This window comes from Protopterus annectens, chromosome 1.part2 (assembly GCF_019279795.1).
Source record: "Protopterus annectens isolate FY-2018-M chromosome 1.part2, PAN1.0, whole genome shotgun sequence".
NCBI classification, from domain to species: Eukaryota; Metazoa; Chordata; order Ceratodontiformes; family Protopteridae; genus Protopterus; species Protopterus annectens.
The window spans coordinates 72651783-72673450 of NC_056727.1; positions in this window are offsets into that span (position 1 = coordinate 72651783).

Below are 21668 nucleotides of genomic sequence, written 5' to 3' on the forward strand. Positions count from 1 at the left end.
ACTGACAGACATTATAAGATCATCATAGTGAAGTACCACACAAATCACAGTAATGATCCTGTGGAATACATCAGAGATATGACCAATAAATGTGGACAGTCTGACACAATCTGGTCAGTGCAGAGGTATACACAGAACTCATTAGTGCAAGATGTGTGGACCAAGCCTGACAAAGTGGATGTTTGCAGCCAAGTAAATGGGATTATCACAAAAATACTGGAATAGATAAGCTCACACACTTGATGCATTCACACACTCCTATCTGTCCTAACACATATTAACCAGATGAGCAAAGGTCCCAAGCCCACATACTTTACACTACTAAGTGACTTTCATCTTTACAGCATCCCACTGCTTTGTCAGAAATACACAACAGTTATGGTTGCCAGGCAACAGTACATCTGAGAAATATTTGAACATGACATCAGACTAGGTAAATACACTGAGCTGCTAGGCATGTCACAAAGCACTGTGCAAACTACAGGCAGACTGCCACGACACTGACCTAATTTTCCTATGGGGGAATACACATGCACTTGCAAATATAGCAGACACTACAGGGATGTAACAGCATGGAATAACATACACCAGTGTGAAAGTGCATACCCCCAACCAATCTGAACACAGTCACATTATGGTAAGCCTAAGTAATATTGCAGTATATGTACTGTGTGAACAACATCACCCTCATATGTGCCACTTACACACTAACCCTACATATACTGGACCAATACACAGTGTAGTCTGATGCCTAACTGTGGTATGGGACATCTGTCAGTCTGGCCCTACAAACATGTATGCTGATAGGGTACCATAAACTGGAGCAGCATGCAACATCAGATAGAACAGGACCAAGAACAATAAAATCTACCACAGTGTGTGCACTGGCCAAGTAACATATTCACAGTACACACTGTCAACAATCACCATAAGTACACAGACCTCACTACTGTACTCACTACAACAGAATGTCCAGGATTTGTCCTCAAATATAATGCCTACTATACATAACATGTCTAGCAGTCTTATAGCTCACTGGCTTGTTATCAGGTATGACATCAGTAAATAATGATGTACTGTACATATGCACCTCTTACTGCATGACATATGGACATAGGGTGACAGACTTGGGGGACGGAGGTGCAAACACAGCACCAATATTGACATATTTCTGTGAAAAACTGAGAAATTTCTTGGTGTAACAGGGTTTGTTGTGACATATCTCTTCTGAGGGATATGAAGTCAATATATCACATAGTTGTCACCATGTACTGAATGCAATCATCAGAGTATACTACTGCATTTCTAAAGATACTAAATGTGTGAGTAACACAACACATGTAAGACTCCAAACTCTGGACAGTCTGCAGATAGCCCTACAGGTGAGAGTTTCCTCAACCACATAACACTTTCATGCCAGTCTTTAAATCATGTAGAACAGCCATATCCACACAAATCCTGTTAAACCAACTTTACTTCAAATGTAGAACAGCAATACTTACATTCTGTACCCATGTCTGGAACAATCCCCTCCTGTTTGTTGGCCTGTCTCCACAGTGTATTTTGTAAGAGGTATTTCCAACTACTCTCTGTGATGTTATTTGTCAGACTCCCACATGAAGTCCTGCTCACAGTGAAGGAAAATGGCCAGCACCCACATGAGGTGCTTAGTTATAGGAGTGTGTTTCCATGCAATTGGCTACAGGAATGATGCCACAGCTGTCCACATGCAATTAGCAAGTGGGGGACTGCAATTCATGCACAGGCTATCAGCTGATCATGAATATTCCTTACAAAACTCAACCTGCTGCCTATGCAAAACAGATGCACTTTTCCACATCCACCATAGAGGGAGAGGGAGAGAGACATACATCACAAAGTAAGAAAGGAAGGGTGTAAGAGAGTAAGAGCCAAGTCTGTTTGTGTATGATCCGTGGGTGGAGAGTGGTATTTGGGAATTATAACAGTTGACTATATTGTTTACTAATCCATACTGTCACATAGTAATTGCACATGGCTGTACACATGTATGGCTGAGGAATGTCTACAACAACCTCTACAGTGTTTGAAAACTGTTGGCCTTGTATTGTGAACAATGGGACACATAGGTCCTCAATATAATGATGTAGCAAAACCCACACTGCAATGGATCCTGTCAGTACACAATCACCCCACCACCCACACAGGACTGATGACACACACAAACACGCACTTACCAATACTGAATTTTAAACCCCTACCTTACTATGTATTGCTATTACAGTATTATGCAGTTGGAGCTTACATGTTTGAGAGCTGTCCAAAGGTATCTTTGAATGTGAGTGACATCAGCAACAGTGCTAAAGGAGGGATAATGGAAATGTAGTACATTTGAATGTCCACAAAGGCAGATGTCAATAGAGACACACATACACGCACACACACAAACACACACACACACACACACACACACACACACACACACACACACACACACACACACTTGCCAGTACTGAGATGCATAGGTTCATTGCTTCACAGGCGTGTAGTAGGTGAATGGGCTTGAAGGCTGTACAAAGCTAGGCAAAGGGAATACCTTGGCATCAGGCACCATGACAATGGTATTCAGTGTGGCTCAGGGGTGTAGTCCCTGGAGTGGTCCCCACAGGTGGGTATTGTATTCGCCATCCACTCATCTGGGTTACTATTGTGGATGAGAAAAAACAAGCTGCAAAACTGATATAACACAAAAACTTGGTAGAGAAAACCACTTTATAAAGCAAAGCTTTCGGGCAGAACCCTTCTTCAATACTAAAACATAGCATCAAACATTTCACACTTTAAATACAGGTCATCAGTCACATGATCAGCAGCCAAAAGAAATCATGTGACCACAAAAAACAAAATAAAATACAAAATATAAAACACAAAATGTAAACATATTATAAAACTTTAGAGCATAAGAGTCTATCCTATATAACATACATATTTCATGAACAATTACATCACAATTTGGTATTTTGTAGTTTAACTAGTATCGGTTTAAGGCTAACCATACTGTTCAAACCTGGTGGTGAATCAGCAGCAAGTCTCAATATCCATTCATATTCCTTAGTCTCTAGATGGTTATTGATATCACCACCCCTTAATGTAGGATATACAATATCAATCACCCTAAACTTAAATTTATGTTCATTACCAAAAATAGATATATGTTTATATAAGGCATTCTTATCATAGCATCTCCTAATCTCCGATTTATGTTCAGTAATACGCTCCTTCAATTTACGGGTAGTCTTACCCATGTAAAACGAAGGACAGGAGACACATGTAGCCACATAGACCACAGAAGATGTAATACAAGTGGCTGATACTTTAAACTTAAAAACATTACCATGAATGGGATGTATAAAAGTATTACTATCATTACTAATAATATCAGCACAACACACACAATTAAAACACTTAAAAGTGCCATAGTTCACTGAAAAGGATATATGCATAGATCTACTAAAATCCTTGTAACATAACATGCTCTTAAGTGTCTTCATATTTCTATATGCAAAGCGTGGTTTATCACCCAAGATAGCCTTCAACTCATCAGAGGCCATAAGAATGGCCCAATTATTAAATATAATTTGTTTGATAGAACCTAACTTTACATTAAATGAAGTAACATATCTAATGGCTGTCTCAGATTTATTCCTTACATAGTCATTACTTGTACCAGCCAAACCTTCTAAAAATGTTGGTTTCAGGCATGTCTCTCTATCATCACATTATGTTTCAAACCAGATAGAAGATGCTCATCATATCCACTAGATATAAAATCTTTTATCATATCCTCCAATTGCCAGTAGAAAACAGTGTCATCAGTGTTTAACCTGCTTACTCCACTAAACTGAGACTTAACAATGCCTTTAAATATATGCGGTGCATGCATGCTACCAAAATGGGTGTATCTACCAGAATATGCATCTTTCCTATGTAAACTAGTATGTAGAACACCTTCATGCATCTGTAACCTAACATCTAAAAAAACTATAGTGTTAGCAGATGTTTCCATTTTACATTTTAAAAAACTCGTAGTTGAATTCAAAAAAGTCAAAAATTCATTTAACTCATCCAATGTACCACCCCATATCATAAAGCAATCATCCACAAAACGTTGGAAAAAGCAAATTTTATCAACAAAAGGATTACTTTCATTATATATATGATTCTTTTCCCATTGGTAAAGGACCAAGTTGGCATATGTGTTGGCTACCGAGGTACCCATAGCTACCCCAGTAAGCTGAAGGAACAGAGTGTCATTAAACAGAAATATATTATTTTTCAATATTACATCCATAAGACAGCAAATATTTTCTATGTGTCTGATATTTGGACTAGGTTGTGAGACTAAAAATTCTCTGAACAATTCAAGCCCAATGTCATTTGGAATGACAGTAAAGAGGGAGGTAATATCTAGTGTTACAAAATAATATTTACACTTATCTAATGCATCATTAATACTATTGTGCCATAACTGCAGCTTACACAATAAGTCTGATGTATCCCGTAAAATAGTATCACAATGAGGCAAGTAAGGTTGTAACTGTCTTTGTAAATATAAAGAAATTGGTTCTGTTATCCAACCGCCACCTGACACAATAGGTCTCATCGGTGGATTCACCATAGATTTATGAATTTTAGGGATACCGTATAGATGTGGAATGACAGGGCATGGAACAGGGAAATAATGAAACAGATCTAGACTAATGTCACCATTCAGCTGTAATTCATAAATAACCATATTCACATAGGTAATGCACTTTCTAACCTCTAAGGTTGTAATAGTCTTAAATGCTGTGCTGTCTTCAAGTAATACAGACACTGCTGACATATAATCATTTCGGTCCATCAAAACAACCACACCACCCTTGTCTGCTTGCTTAATAATAACATCATCACATAATTGTAAACTCTTTAGCGCCTTATATATTCATTGAAAGTCAAATTATAAGTCCTTTTCTTCACATTATTAGAGTATAAAGTTCTAATTTGGGATTCACAAATGTCATAAAATGCCTTCACGATAGGTACACTAACTGGTACAAAAGTACTACATCGTTTACACTGCCCTACGACAGTAGCAGAGTCACCAAACAAAGTTACTATTGTGGATGGCCAATGATGTGTACTGCTTCCCATGTATGTGATCTATATTCTATAACATGGACAGTGTCTGGGTTGCCCCACACGCATGTTCTTTGACATGTGGAAGTGTACTTCAGGTCTCTGGCGGCATGTTGTGTGTACAGATTGTTAACTTCTGATGTAGCAGAAGCTACAGCAGTGATCTCTGCTTAACATATAAGGCCATGTCAAACCCAGAGCTGTTGGATATGCTACACTTAAAAAATCCCAATCCCTCAGAGACACACACTCCAGGGATATAAACCTTGTCATCACAATAAACAAAACATGCTGGAAGGATAGGTTCCTGACCAAGAGACTCCCAGACTCTGGAATAGACTGCCCATACATGTCAAGCAGAGATCCTCTTTGGCCCTCTTAAAAAAGGAACTTGATGATTGGATGGGAGATAGGAAATTCTCCCCGGGGATCACATCAGGCTAAACAGGGGTCCAGGGAAGTAAATACTGTTGGAAGGTATAGCCAGGGAATTGTTATGGCTAGGCTTGTACAAGCCCTAGGGCCAATAGCCTGGTACCAACCTATGCACCTATGCACCTATGCACCAGCATTCCTGACCTCATTTGCAGAGACCTTGCTATGGAATTGAGGTTGTGCTTGCACCTACATTGACAGCATGATACAGGTATTCAGTGAAGTTATTGGTGTCTGTCCATACAGAGCATGTGTATAAGGCATGGTATTCCCTTTGTGGGTTACATATGCAGACTCTACAGTTGTTGCAGGCATCCAGTGGCGAACATAGCAAAAGGACCACTATAAGCATTTATTTGCATACTGTAGGGATGGAACAGAGTACCATGTCCTTTTGCTTGCTGGATAACACACACTCAGTCAGATGTAACACATTACAATACTTTCTGATGTCATGGCACTGTTGTGGCAACAGGCATGTAGTCCCCTGCAGTCACACAGTGGTTACTATCTTTGAGGCAATATGCAGGGATTACCAATATAGTGGTTGTTGCCTAGCCAAGTGTGTTTGTGTATGAGACATGGATAGAGAGTGTTCTCTGAGTAATACAAGGGTTGCCTATATTGTTCACCAATCCATAATGTCACATGTAGGGCTATGGATTGTCTACACCAGCCTCTCTGGTGTTTGACATCTGTTGTCCTTGTAAGGTAGACATTGTGACATATACTAGGTTCTCAATATAATAATTTAGCAAAACCCACCCCACAATGCATCCTATTATTACACAATCACAGCAACCTCCACACAGGATACTGATGACAGACACACACACACACACACACACACACACACACACACACACACACACACACACACACACACACACACACACACACACACACACAATTGCCTGTACTGAGAATCAAACACTGACCAAGCTATGTATTGCTACTACAGTGTACCACATTTATCGCATGCACCATGGAGCCTATAGGATGGATGTTGTTCCAAGGGACTTCTAAGGTGAGGAACATCACCAGCCCTTGTAAATACTGGCATTAGGTGATGTAGTGGATGAGAGATCCCAAAAGAAATTTTGTCCTAAACACACATTTACATTTGCCAGGGCTGAGGTTCAAACCTCTATCTAACAATCACTACGGACCATTATGTTACACCTTTACCACATGCAGCATTGACCTGACATGGTTTAGGGCTGGCAAAAGGTATTTGTAAGGTGGCATACGCCATGGAGCTTATAGGGCTGGCCCTTGTCCAAAGGGGTATTTCAAGATGACTGACATCAGCAGGCTTGCAAAAGTAAGGTAATGGGAGGTGTAGTGACTGTGAATGGCCTCAGACACACACACACACACACACACACACACACACACACACACACACACACACACACACACAGTTTCATAGTTGCCATGTCTGGGATTAGAGCTCCTACCTAACTAGTATGTTACACTATAACATTACACAGTCATTGCACATACCACAAAGCTTATAGAACTGGCCCTTCTCCAAAGGGGTATTTTAAGCTGACTGACATCACAATGAGTGCTAACATGGGCTATGGGAAGAATGTGTGGGAATGGGCCATAAACCATTCCTCTGGAAACACACACACAACACTCAGTCACACACAGCTTTACATTTGACAGGACTGGGTATACAAATGCTAGATGAATACTGATTTTTACTATCATGTTACACAGTTATCACAAGCACCACAGATACTGTAGGGCTGAGGGCTATCAAAAGCAAATGTCTACAGTGATTGGCATCGGCACATCATGTGATATCTGCCAATTGGATGTGTGGTGGGTGTGACAGGCCTCATGATGGCAATCTCTTTGTCACTGTCTGCCTCTCTCTTCCTCACATCTCTGTGTGTATGTTTGACCTAATATAGTGTGTTGGCCTTGGATATATGTGAGTATTCCTATCCAATGTGTGTGCAAAGCATGAATGGTGTGCAATGTGGTGTGCGTGCACAGACATCTGCGACTGACATATATGTATAGTCCACTGTTGTTGTCAGACATGGGCTTCATTTCTCTATATGTTGGAGCATGCCCAGTATGATCTTCTGTATTTTGTTGTCAGACATGGACTTCATTTCTTTAAGTGTAGGAGCATGCCCAGTATGACCTTCTGTATTGAGTGTGTGAATCCATTCCAGGTAGGTTGTACTCCAGTGCAGGATTTTGTGTTTTACACCTACAGATAGCAACCTGTTTCTGCAGGATATCTGTAGATAGGTTGACAATATGGAGTCACAATGGGCGAAATATAGTGGGATACCGTAACTATTGTGTCTGTGCTGCTTGTGTTACATGGTTGGTGTTAGCAGAGATATTCAGACATATGAACTGTTTTACACTGTGATGTATTATGTCATCAACTACTGACAGATATACTTATTTGCTCACAGTTATTTCCTGGGAAATACAAAATGAGTGAAGCTGTGTCAGTACTGTGGTCTGCAGCCTACATATTCTTGCACACTCATGCCATTCTGGAGGGGTAGCTTCAGGCAATTGCTAATGAGTCTGTGTAAATGGTCCACCACCTTTGTACTGTTGTGGCTGAGGATCCCCTGCTTGTACATCTATTGACATAACAGAATGGCCATATCCTGCTTTGGCCATACCTCTCAGCTGTACAGATTCACCCAGGTTACCCAGAGACAGGGATCATATATCTGGTCAGTTCCCCTTCACATTGTGGTTTAAGAGCAGGCTTGTAACCAACCATTATTGGGTTTGCAGGCAGGGATAGTATGGGCACACATCAGAGTTTCAGACTTCACACACTCCATGGTGTCCATGCTTCTACACCCCCCATGCTGTTATTCTATCCTCTTCCTAACATTATGCGAGTGATATGTGTGAAGTTTCCCTGTTGTTGTCCCTTCATCCCAGCATTATTTAGGGGTTGGTCCACAGTTCATGGATTAGGACATGGTGGGCATGCTACTGAGATTTGTTGACATGGCCTTGCATTTGTGTTCTGTAGACTGTGTTATGTTGTTAGTTGGGACCCTATGAGATAACATACATTGGGAGTACGGGTGAGGCACAGGCTTTTGACAGAGGATTGTAGGGCATTTGGTAATGACAGATCCAAAAACAAATGAAGCAGAGTCCAAACTGGCCATAATCTTTTATTATAAAATGTAAGTGCTTTCAGGTTAAAACAACCCTTCATCAGACAAACTTCACATAACCATGACAGTCTTTGAATACTAAAACAATTTTAAAAACAACCAGTCACTTTCTATACTTGACCTGCCTTTTCTTTACAACAGGTTTGAGAGGAGTCCTTAAGGGAAGTTAAGAGGCTTCTGTTGTGTGGCATTTGGTAACGCTGCAGGACATTTGTAGCAGGCCAGTGCATTCTGTCACTCCTACAGTCCCAGGCTGCAAGCCACTGGATTCCCCTGGGTTGACAGGGTAAGTGTGTGAGGTATTAATGGCAATAGTTCCTGTCCATATTAATCCACTGGTCTGGATGCTGGCAGTGTGTTACTTACAGCTAGGGACACACCTGCATGGGACACCTCTTCAGCATGCTGCATTCTGTGGATATTCCCATACAGAAGTGGGGGTCATACTGTACTCATTCCCAACAGCAGGTATATGACCTGTGATAAACCTGTGGCTGATGGTGGGGTGAGCTGAGGGCATGTGGGATATGGAATCTTCTTTACGCTGACTCACAGATATACCTGGGACTTTCCCCTTATGCTGCCTTGTGCAGGGACATAGGCAGTCCCTTATTACTTCATAACTGCATTTTGTAGTCTGCCAGTGATTGGCCACACTACATCAGTATTCCATACTACACAGACAACTAATGTGCTGCTAACCTGTATGTACAATTCCAAAACTGTGTGCAGTTGACAGTTACATTTCATGTACTCTGTGTAGGATACTTCCACCTGTGTATTGTGTGTATGTCTGGGCCCACAATCATAGCATCCCCATCTTTCAGATGGTGACAAATATTGATATCTGAACAATGAGTATGGATGACTGCTGAATTGGGTCTTGCTGGGATGTATTGTGGTTGGCACTGCAGTTGTCAGAACATGGCCCTGTCATTGACAGTACCAGCCATAGGCCACTGGGACACAACCCTCCATGCCTACATGCTGACCACTTCCACACAATATAGAACACACAACAACCTAACACACATAGCCCTGCATATTGTACACATGCAACAATCTATCCTGTAAATTGGGCCAGCTCAGGTAATCTGTGCTCCACTGTTATTTAATCCACATGTGCATGTTACTGCTTTTCTACATAGCATTGTGGTGGGGGGGGGGGGCACACCTGATAACTGTAGACATTTGCTATGACTGTACTGCTATTTCAGGTACTCTGTTGGCTTCCATATTGTTTTGTATTCTGACCTATCATGCAGACTAGAGGCATATCAGTAGAGTACAGATCTTAGGTTTTATTGACCTACATTTCAGTTTCAGACTTCTTACACTGCAGAACTAACATACTACTGCCTGGCCTGTTGTAGTCTGTCTGTGTAGGTCTACAGGGGGGCTGTTCTCCATTGCCATGAATTGGAGGCCTTAGCACAACCTTTCTTTATGGTCATCTACACCTGTCCTGCTGGCTGAGGCTGTTGTTGGGTATGAGAACCTCACTGACATGCATGTGTTTGTCCTATGGACACACATTTGGGCAACCACATGTACTGCAGTGGGATTTGTCACCTTGTCTAGTACTGCCTACTTTGTTGACACCAGTATTTGTTATGGATTTCATGCTACACATATAGGTGTCCACTATCTGCTGCCATCCCATTCAGCCACCCGATTCCCTTGCATGCTCACATCCATACCATATCTACAACTAGCAGAACATACTACTCCATTCAGCAATTGATAGGAAGAGTGTCTTACCTTGTGGCTGTGCCAGTATTGAGGATGGTGTTGGAGGGCTGACTATGTCGGATGCACATAGTACACTCCCTATACATGATAAAGCAAAGGTAGTGTCATGTTCGGCTTCCCTTTTACTGTATGTGTGAGTCAGAGAGAGTTGTCATTCCTTGGGTTCCTATCTTGTCAGTGTATGTGTTATGTGTTGTCTCTTTGCCAAAGTCTGAGCATACTGGGCACGCCTCCCTCTGCCTATATGGGCAGGCTCAGATTCTTCCTCCTCCAAGTCACTCTGTGCCTGTGCTGGCCTTGGCAATGGTGGAGGGTGGTGTGGCCCTGCTTCATGCTGTTCCTGCTGCAGCTGTTTCCACAGGATCATATTGTGTAGCATGGCACATACAATGAAAATCTGTGTACATGTAGCTGGAGACTACTGCAAGGCTCTACTGGATATGTCCACGACTTGAGCATCCCAAATACACGCTCTGTTATGGTTCTGATTTGTGCGTGTGCCTCATTATGGAGTTCTTGTTCAGGTGTGTGTGTATTTCTCATGGGTGTCATCAGCCACGGCTCAAGTGGGTAACCAGTATCCCCCACTGTGTGGCCATATGGGATGTCCCCACTGACAAATCACTGGTACAGCTGTGTCATACGCCAGATGTGGGAGTTGTGATAACTTCCAGGGCTGCCACCACACACATTCATTATAATGCCTTGGGCTTCGCACATGACCTGGCAGTTGATGGAGGGGAAGCCCTTGCAGTTTATGTAGACCCTATCCTGCTCACTAGGTGGTGCTTTGATGTCTATGTGCGTGCAGTCTATAACACCTACTACCTCAGAGTATTCTGCTATTTGGTGGAAAAGACACATATTGCTGGTCAACACTTCACAGGTTTTGAGGAAATATATGTGCTCACCGGCATGTGCTGACATGGCATCCAGGAACTGGTGGAGTACCCTGGATGCTGATGCCTGTGAGATCCCCATGATATCCCCAGTTGCCCTTTGGAAGGTACCTTTGGCTAGTATTCTTAAGCCTACACATACCTTGGTATCCACTGGGATGGGTTCCCCTCTGTTGGTTCTGTGTGTGAGATGTGGCCGGAAAAGCTCAACAATTTTCTGTAGGATGTCCCTGTCTACCTTATAGAGCTCCACTATCTCCAGCTCATGTAGCCCCTGGTAGGTTACCCTATATCTGTACACTCTTCTCCTTCTCCTCACTGTGAGATGGTCATCAGTATTTTCATCCTCACCACCCTCAGCCTGTTCCACATATTGATGTATGAGAGCATTTAACTGATTCGATGAGTATGTCACAGGGCAAGGAGGTAGTTGGCCAACTACATGTAGTTGCCCTTTCATTCGCAATAGTGCGATCTCGGAGTTGGTATATTTAGTTAGGGGGGTGTGGGGGGCACAGCCCTTCCCACCTGATAATGGTTCTTAATTTTTATTTTTTTCAGAATGGCCATGTGAATTTTTTCACTAGGAAAAAATCTGATTATGTGACCGTTCACTATTTACAGGTTTCACATATTAGTTGTTGACTTTTATGTAGTCACACATATGCTATAGACCTAGAACACACAATAACTGACTTAGAGAATGGCAAAGTTGGAGTTATTAATTGAGATATGAACAAATGGTTTGAGTTCTGTCTATGTGAGGATGGCATTCAGCCAACGACTACATATCATGAGCAAGGTACTATGCTTATAGGTTCATAGGTCCATAGGTAGGTACTAGGCTATCAGCCCAAGGGCCTAAGTAAGCCTAGCCAATAAGGTTCCCTGGCTTACGCCACCCAAGAAAGTTAATTTCCTGTGCCCCTTTTGAGCAGTCCCACAGAAGTGATCCTCAGGTATATTTCCTATTTCCCATCCACTCATCAAGATTTTTCTTGAAGAGTGCTAATGAGGAACTTTGCTTGACATAGATGGGTAGCTTTTTCCAGAGTATAGGAAGTCTCTGAGACAGAAATCTATTTTTCCAGCCTGTCCTGTTTATTGTGGTGACAAGGTTTAGGTCTGTAGAGCATGTAGCTTGGAGGGATTGGGATTTCTTTAGGTTTAGCATGTCCAACAGCTCTGGGTTTAACATAGTTTTATATGTTAGGCAGAGAGCTCCTTGGAGTAGGCGATATGCTATAGAGTAAAGCTGGAGTTTTTTGAGATGGTTAGTGTAAGGCATCTGTTTGAGGTCAGTAATCCTCTTTGTGAGGTATTTCTGTGGCCTTTCCAGCTGCTGCAGATGTCTTGTGACGTACATTCCAAAAGGGGTGTCATACTCTATAATGGGTCTGAGTGCCAAGTAGATGGGGACAATGACCTCTTTTTCCTATTATTTCTTATTAAAAGATTATATTTCTTATAAAAAATGGTTTAAAATTTGCTATTTTAGTCACTTGGACATTAATTACATTTACTTTAGTTTATTTGAGAGGGGTTTAACATTAGTTCCCTCAGTTGGCTGTGACAGTGCTAAATCAATCATTGAACTTAAACTGCTTGATAGAAAAATTAACTTTCACTCATATTTTAAAAACATGCCTCATGTTCCTTTATATGGCTGTCATAAGTAGAAAAATATGTTTAATCCTCTGTTGCATAAGATATTGCAGACATTTGAACATTTATGTGAACTGTCATTTAGGAATGTAGTGAAGAGTAAATGACTTGGAAAGATTGACAATTTGACCAGGGAGGAGAAGCATTTGTTGAAATCCCTGAGTAAAGAAAATGTTCAACTTATGAAACCAGAAAAAGGAGGAGGGATAGTCATAATGAACACTGTGTTACAGTAGAATGTATCATCTGTTAATGAATCTTGCTGTATATAATACTTCCTCTTTAAATGAAATAAACATTGCCAACATTCATGTTGGCCTGGAAGTCTAGGCCAACACGAAGGGACTCTGGCTGACAAAGTTCATAGACAATTGCAAGTTGGGAGCTATTATTAACTCTCCAAGTGATGTTGACATCCTACAGAAAGGTCTCACTGAGAACAATGACTGGTGTTAGAACCATGGCCTTAAGCTCAATGCCAAAAAATATATTGTCATCCCCTTTGGGAAAAATCTGGTTCCCATGAATTACCACATTGATGGTAGTCCATTGAACACAGAAGGCGTTATGAGAGATCTAGGAACATAGGTTGACAGCAACCTCTCTTTTGGCACCACATTGCCACTGGGGTCAGAAAGTCCTTCTATATGGCACATCTCATTACTAAGGGTTTTTCCGCCAGGAAGAAAGAGGTCATTGTCGCCCTCTACTCTTCCCTCATTAGGCCAGTCATCAAGTATAATGTCCCATTTGGCATGTACCTCACTAGACACCTGCAACAAGTGAAGAGGCCACAAAAGTACCTCACAAAGAGGATCCTAAGCCTTAAACACTTGTCCTATATGGACAGACTCAAAAAACTTCAACTATTTTCTGACTCATAGCTCCTACCTAGAGACTTTCTCTGCTTGACTTACAAAGCCATGTCTGAACCAGCTCTGTTAGAAATGCTACATCTAAAGAAATCCCAATCCCTCCAGACTACATGCTCCAGAGGCCTGAACCTCATTACCACAATCAGCAGAACATGCTGGAGGGACAGGTTCATAACACAGTGACTGCCCATGCTATGGAATAGACTTCCCATACATATGGCCATCTACAAGAGAAATCTTGATGAGTGGATGGGAAAAAGAAAATTCACCCCGGGGATCACTCCAGTGGCTCTACTCAACAGAGGTACAGGGAACTAAGGTCTGGTGGCACAATTCCAGGGTAATCCTTTGGGCTAGTCTTGTAAAGGCTCCAGGGCCATTAGCTTAGAACACACCTATGAACCTATGAACCTATAAACCTATATTGGTGCATTGATTTGTATTTGAAAGATCTTTTACTGCAGAAAGTTATAACTGAAGTGGAATATGAATTTTTAACTGTTGAAAGCCCTCAGGTTCCAACAATCTTCGGGATTCCAAAGATTCACAAAAACATCATGGATCTCCTATTTCATCCTACAGTAGATGCAAGAGGTTACAAAACTAAACCATTAGCTAAGTTTATTGATTATAAGTTAAAACCTTTTATGAAAATGAAACACATTTAGTGAGTGATTTTTGGCACTTTTGATGTCATAAACTCATAACCTGTTTAAGGAAGATTTATTTTTTGTGATCACGGACGTGGTCAATTTATGTTTTGTAATCCTGTACAAAATAGGACTGAATGATGTAGGGAGGTGTTGTTGGAATGAGATGTTTCAGATAATTTGACTATTGAGGTGACATTATAGATGATACAAATAGTTTTACATAATTATTTTGTTTGGTTTGAAGGCGAGTATTTTTTACAGAAATCAGGAGTGGCAATGGTGGAAGAAAGTGCCCCGATATTTGCTAATATTGATATGTATTTTTGGGAGGGGAAATTTAAATTTGGCTCTGAGTTTATGACTTATATCACAAAATACTTCAGATTTGTGGATGATATATTCATCCTTTGGGTCAGGACACTAGAGCAGTTGAATGCATTTTTCCTATGTGAATAGTACTATTCCATTTTTAAAATTTACCTTTAATTACTCACAGGATGGGATTAACGTCTTTGATATAAATATCACAAAGGATTTAGAGAACAAGCAATTTGTATCCAACATTTTTTTAGGAAAAAAAACTTTTGCAAATTCATATTAACACGTTGACAATTCACATCCCCTGCATCAAACGAGGAGATTGTGAAAGGGCCAAATGATCCAGGTGGCTAGTTCAGGTGATAAGAAGGAGCTATTTTTACAAGAAATTAATTGTTTGGTGAATTTATTCGATGAATGAGGGTACCCTGAATCATTTATTTTGCCTGTTATAGATGAAGTAGTTTGGAAGAGATTGATGGTGAATATTTGTCATTATTGGGTAGTATAGAGAATACTACCTTAAATTTGTTAAGCAAGAAGGATGAAGGTTATATAAATGCCATGCTATAAACATTCACGAATGACACCAAAGAGCTAACAAGAGCAGCCAGGAAGAAATGGTCAATAATAACTATACAGAATGAATTTAAGGGAAGTGTGGATATGAATCCTGAATTTATTTTTAAAAGGAATAAAAACATCAAAGGATTTCTGGAACATGGCAAGGTCACTGATGTAAGTGATGCTTGGCAGAAGAAGAGTTGCACCTATAGATGTAGTAGGTGCTCCCAATGCTCATACATCTTGAATGTTGAATCATTTTATGTACAAAATGTCAATTTTACAGTGGATAGTAAAGGCTACTTTAACTGTAATACAATTGGAGTTATCTATCTGGCAATGTTACCTACTCATGTTACTACTTGGGAAAGACAATTAGAGCTTTAATAAAATGGATATACAAGCAGTTGCAGGATATTTAAAAAGAAAATTTGAATAATGCTTTAGTGAAACACTTAAAACTTGTACAATATTTAGTAAGTTTAACTTTATGGTTTTAGAGAAGAATAAACAGGACCCAAGGTGACCGTGTAGACCATTGGATAACATAGTTGAGGAAAATGAATTAAGATGGCAACTTAAAGTAAATGCTATGTAGTCTCCGGTACTAATAAAAGTGTTCTTAAGAGGATCCATAATAAACTATAATTGGAAGGTGCTAGAGAATAAAGTTTAATAAAAAAATTGGATGATTTTTAATTGAAAAATACTCTTTTAATTAATGCTGTAAATTTGTATTGGTGACTGGATAATTTGGAAGGGTATTTAAGTGAATGATGTATACTATGGTATGCTCTGAAGAAGTCCAGGAAGGATGAAAGCACTAAACATTAAAGGAATTTAATGAACTTGTGGTCATCCTGTTGATCTTTTATGACTCTTATTATCTTTCTCTAGCTGTAGCTAGATATATGTATGTATGAATGTGTGTGCATGTGTGTGTGTGTGTGTGTGTGTGTGTGTGTGTGTGTGTGTGTGTGTGTGTGCATTTGTGTGTGTTTGTATATATATATATATATATATATATATATATAAAGATAGAGGGCAATATCATCAGTGAACATTGGTAAAGAAACTTCCCTTTTCCATATTGTTATGCAATCTAGGTGTTAGTATCAACAAAGCAGAGGGGGGAGTGTGGAGAGTGCACTTGAAAATCACTTGTTTACTTTCTTTTTGTGTTTTCATTGTAACATTCTGTAAATGTAATTTAGTGATGGAATGGGGTTTAATGTATGTATTGTTGATGAAAGGCAATTTTATATATATATATATATATATATATATATATATATATATATATATATATATATATATATATATAAAGGAAGATGAATTTCACTTAGAAATTGTTAAGGGGCAGTTTGAGGGTGATATGCTTATCATCCTTGTGAAAAACTTTCAGTTGTGGAAAATGATGTGACTGAATGCAAAAATTCTTCACTCAGTAGCAGCACCTAATAAACAAGGTAAACTCTGAAATAATGGGGCAGGATGAGACAGCAAAGTCATGAAAGAACCCCCCAAAGCCAGAGGAATTGAAACTAACTGCATGAAGTAATTATTATACATAATTATAATAATCTAGGTGATCCGTAGAATTGACTTAAAATGCACATCATTGTTTTTTGGACACATGAAGTAGTAAGAGATAATTAACATTCGCCTTTCTTGAACAAAGTAAAACAAGAAAATAAAATCATTGTGCATATGTTGCTTCTGCTAAAAGAACTTAATAGTGGAATTGAAAGAATTCACAGATTAGGAAGACAGAAGGAAAGAGCATACCCAGACAAGTTGGAATGCTGCTGCATACTTACATAAGTTTATAGGCTCACAGGTATATACTAGGTTAATGATCACCAGGATCATTATAAGCCTAATCATGCCACCCAACCCAATTTTCTCCATGTATCACGAATGCCAGTTTGGAGGGGTATGTTAGTCAGGAAATTGCTAAAGGTTTAATGTGTAGGGGGTATGTTAGTTAGGAAATATTTGGTATCAACCTCTGTCTTTCGAACACATGAAGACCAGACCGGGGTGAATTTTCGATTTCCTATCCAATGGTCAAGGTTATGTTTTAATAGGAACAGGGATGGACTCTGCTTTAGATGGATGAGGAGCCTATACAAGACCATGGAAATCCTTTGCCACATGTATCTGTCTCACCAGGATGTTCTATCTATATTGCAAGCAAAGCTTAAGTCCTCAGATTGTACTTAGCCCCTCAACAAGTTAAAGAATGGATGGTAAATATAAGTAAAAAAAGATGAATAAAACAGAATAATCTAACTCTGAAATTATTTTATGAGTTCTCTAAAGAAACAATTCAGGCAAGAGAGGAATTATTTTTATAAATATGGAATTATAATTATGGAACTGTAATCTCATTGGACTATCTTTGTTATTTAATTCTAACTTAGTTGGGTCAGGACATTATGGAAAATGCTTTCAAAATAATAATGCTTCACAAAAGAAAGAAACCAAGATGCTGGAAGCAAAGTTTATAAAGATGGAATTTGAAGAAAACAGATGACATAGAGAAAATTCTGATTCTGCCCACATTTAGGTGTGTCAAAAAAGAACAGAACAAGGTAATCAAAAAAACAAAATCTGATAACTGGGAAGAAATCCCTCTCTCCTGAACCATGTATGATTTAAATGACATTTTGCCACAAGGAGAAAAATCAAGTTATTATTGGAGAAACAAAGATTGCCACATTCATGGGAAAGTCTGGATAGATGGCATAACAGATACATGGCTTCAGGTGCCACAGGAATGACTTTATCCATATATCAGTAAAAATCCAAAAATGTCATACTATTATTATTTTCAGAAATCAGATAGTCTTATTTTGATGGGTAATGATGGAGAGCAGATGGTTTGTTAAATATTGATACTACATAAGAGAAAACATGGAAATTAACACAAGATGAATAAATAGAAAAAGACAATAAATATTTAGGATTTAACAATTAATTAGGGCTAACTTAAAATACCTTACTTTATGCAAGGGTAAGAAGTTTTCATTCATATGTGACTTAAATGTATATCTGTGACTGCATCTGACCATAATATACCGATTTTCTTCCCACAATGAAAATATTGTCCTAGATTAGCTATTTTTTTTTGTATTTGTTCCTTTTAAAAATGGGGAATTTTCTTATTTATTTTACATTTGTTTACAGGCTGCGGTGGTGGTGTTGCAGTAGTGTTGTCATCTCACAGTATGACGTAGTCCTGTTCGATTCTCAGCTAGACCGTCTTCTGTGGAGACATGTGTGAATGGGCATACCTTCATTGAAGGTTGTGCGTCAGAGCTGGCAACTCGGCACGTAAAAATTTATTGCCAATCATTAGTGGACCGGAGTTCCACTGTGGCGACCCCTAACCGGGAAAACCCGAAAGACACAACAAAATTTTACATTTGTTTACAGGGAAAGTCTGACTGGACACAAGTCCTTATTCAGCAGAGGCCTGGGGAGAAAAGCTCCAGTTACAACAAATTATAGTTAACAAACATGTAGAAAAGATGCAGATGTATTATTTACAGACATGACAGAAGTTAACAAACATTTAGGCATTACTGCATTGATAGCAAGTAACAGATACATAATGCATTTGATAGCAAGTGGAAAATACAATTCTTTAGCTAGAAGGATTCACATTATAATTCAGAATGAGTAGATTACAATTAAATGATAATGAAGGCTATTTTCAAGGACAGTAATTTGGAAGGAGACTGAGGGAGGCCTATCCTGGAGAATGTTTTTGTATACTAAACAGGGAAATTAATCTGCCTTAATTTTTTTTTCTTTGAATGTAAATTATTTTAAGGTTATATATAAAATAGCTCTACAGTTTGTTAGCACTTTACTCATGTATTTATTAATGAATGGTTCCATTTTGTTTACAAAACTATCATTAATATTCTAGAACAGTTACCATATGATTCAGAGAGAATCCCTTCTGCTCATGTAAATTGCAGCTGTCATAAAGTGCAGTTTACATAACTGCATAAATCTGGTTTAGGCATGTTTAGACGCAATGAAGAAGGATTAATTTTTGGCTAATTTACGTATCTTTGAATCAGGTGTGATTACTGCTAATGCTAAATAGTTTTCAGCAGTAATTATCACTGACAGCCAAAGTATCCCATTGGCACAGATAACCCCCATTAACTCTCCATTCATTTACATACACACATGCACACACACACACACACACACACACACACACACACACACACACACACACACACACACACACACACACACACACACCTGCATATACATATACATAGACACTTAATGTACATGATGCATCCCAATCACTTGATTGTACACATGGGCCCACTCAACCATACAGATACACACACACACATGCACAGACGCGCACACACACACACACACACACACACACACACACACACACACACACACACACACACACACACACACACACACACACACACCTACTCTGTTGATCCTCAAACTAACTTCCTACTGCAACCACCCAGGAGATACAAACTCACACTCACACAGACATCCAAGATCACGCTTACCCCTGCAGACCCACACATGCTGTGACACACAAACACACACCCCATCTCCACTTCATCTTCCTTAATCTTAACTTTAATGTGATCTCCCCCTTGAAAGTAATGGGGGAATGCAGTATGTTAGCCAAGTTAATTCTCATGGTTGGCCATGTTAATTTATACTGCAGAGAATATATCTGAATCACTCTGCTGCATAACTCCCTTCCATTAGGTAGTTCTGGGGGAGAGCACCTGAATAATTAACATTAGCCCGACTCTCAGAATGCCTCACTAGTATGTAGCACGGACATGGTGATGGCCCACTGCAGTAATTCTAAAGGCTGTATAAAATCACCACAGTAGGCCCCCTTCTGAAAAGGAAAGGGTCTCCAGGAGTGTTTGGTTAATTGTGTTAGGACTAACCCTTTCAGAATCACACCATTAGTCAGTTGGCTGGAGGCATTTTCTTAGGAGATCTCAAGTCTATCTGTGCCAAAACAAGAGCTGGCATCCAGCACTGATTACAAATACGCAAAACTGAAAGTAAAAGCCTCAGGCATATGACTATGACTTTGCACACCAACCTAAGTTAATAAGAAACATATAAATTAGTTTTTTTTTATATATTTTTGTCTTACTCAAATGTAATGTTTTAACCCTTTATTAATTATAAACACATCAGATTCAGCTTTATTTTTGGTGTTAAACACTATTTACTTAGGTTTCATTTTGTAGTGTGGTGCAATCAGTAGTCTTTCAAGAGATGGATTTATTATATTATTAAGCAAATTAACAATTAAACTTTCAAGGACACCATCGTTTTCATTTATTACAATACTAAATGCTAAACAATAGTGCAGATATTGTTTAGTATTGTAATGAAAGCTATAATGAGTTGTATTTGTATGTTTATGAATCTTGTCATACAAATATGTGTTTTGCTGAAAAGGCTGCACTTTATTCTGCTTGGAATGTCACTGTAACAGAATTAAGTAATGGTGAATTGCAACATCAGACTTATTTCTTATATTATTTAACAAGTTAGCATTTCTTAAAGGGATAAGGAACTCTTTCCCTGGACTTCTAAAAAAGGCTCACAGCTCATGGTAATTACCTACTGATAGGTGAATTGCCACAACACTAAGGAAATGTGATTCAGAGACAGCTATGTCCTCACTGAGAAGACCTAATTATTGGCTTATTAGCATGTTTCAAAATCACACTCTAGCTAGCACTAGTCCTTTCAGACCTGACAGATGTAGTCTTCTCCCGAGTGGTAAAGGCACCCCACCCTATATTCACTCACAGACACACACACAGACACACACACACACACACACACACACACACACACCCACACACACACACACACACACACACACACACACACACACACACACACACACACACACACACCCCACCATGTCCCTTTGCTGTACTTACCTACACCATTGCAGCTTCCATAGGCGTGAAGAGGTGACTGAAGTCTTTTGATGGCATGATTCTCTGAATCACTCAGAAATACAAATTGAGAGTCACTGGTATTTGTGGGAGATCACACGGCTAATTGGCATTAGCCACTCCCTTGGATTGCAGCATTAGCATTCAGCTCTACCTGCAAGAC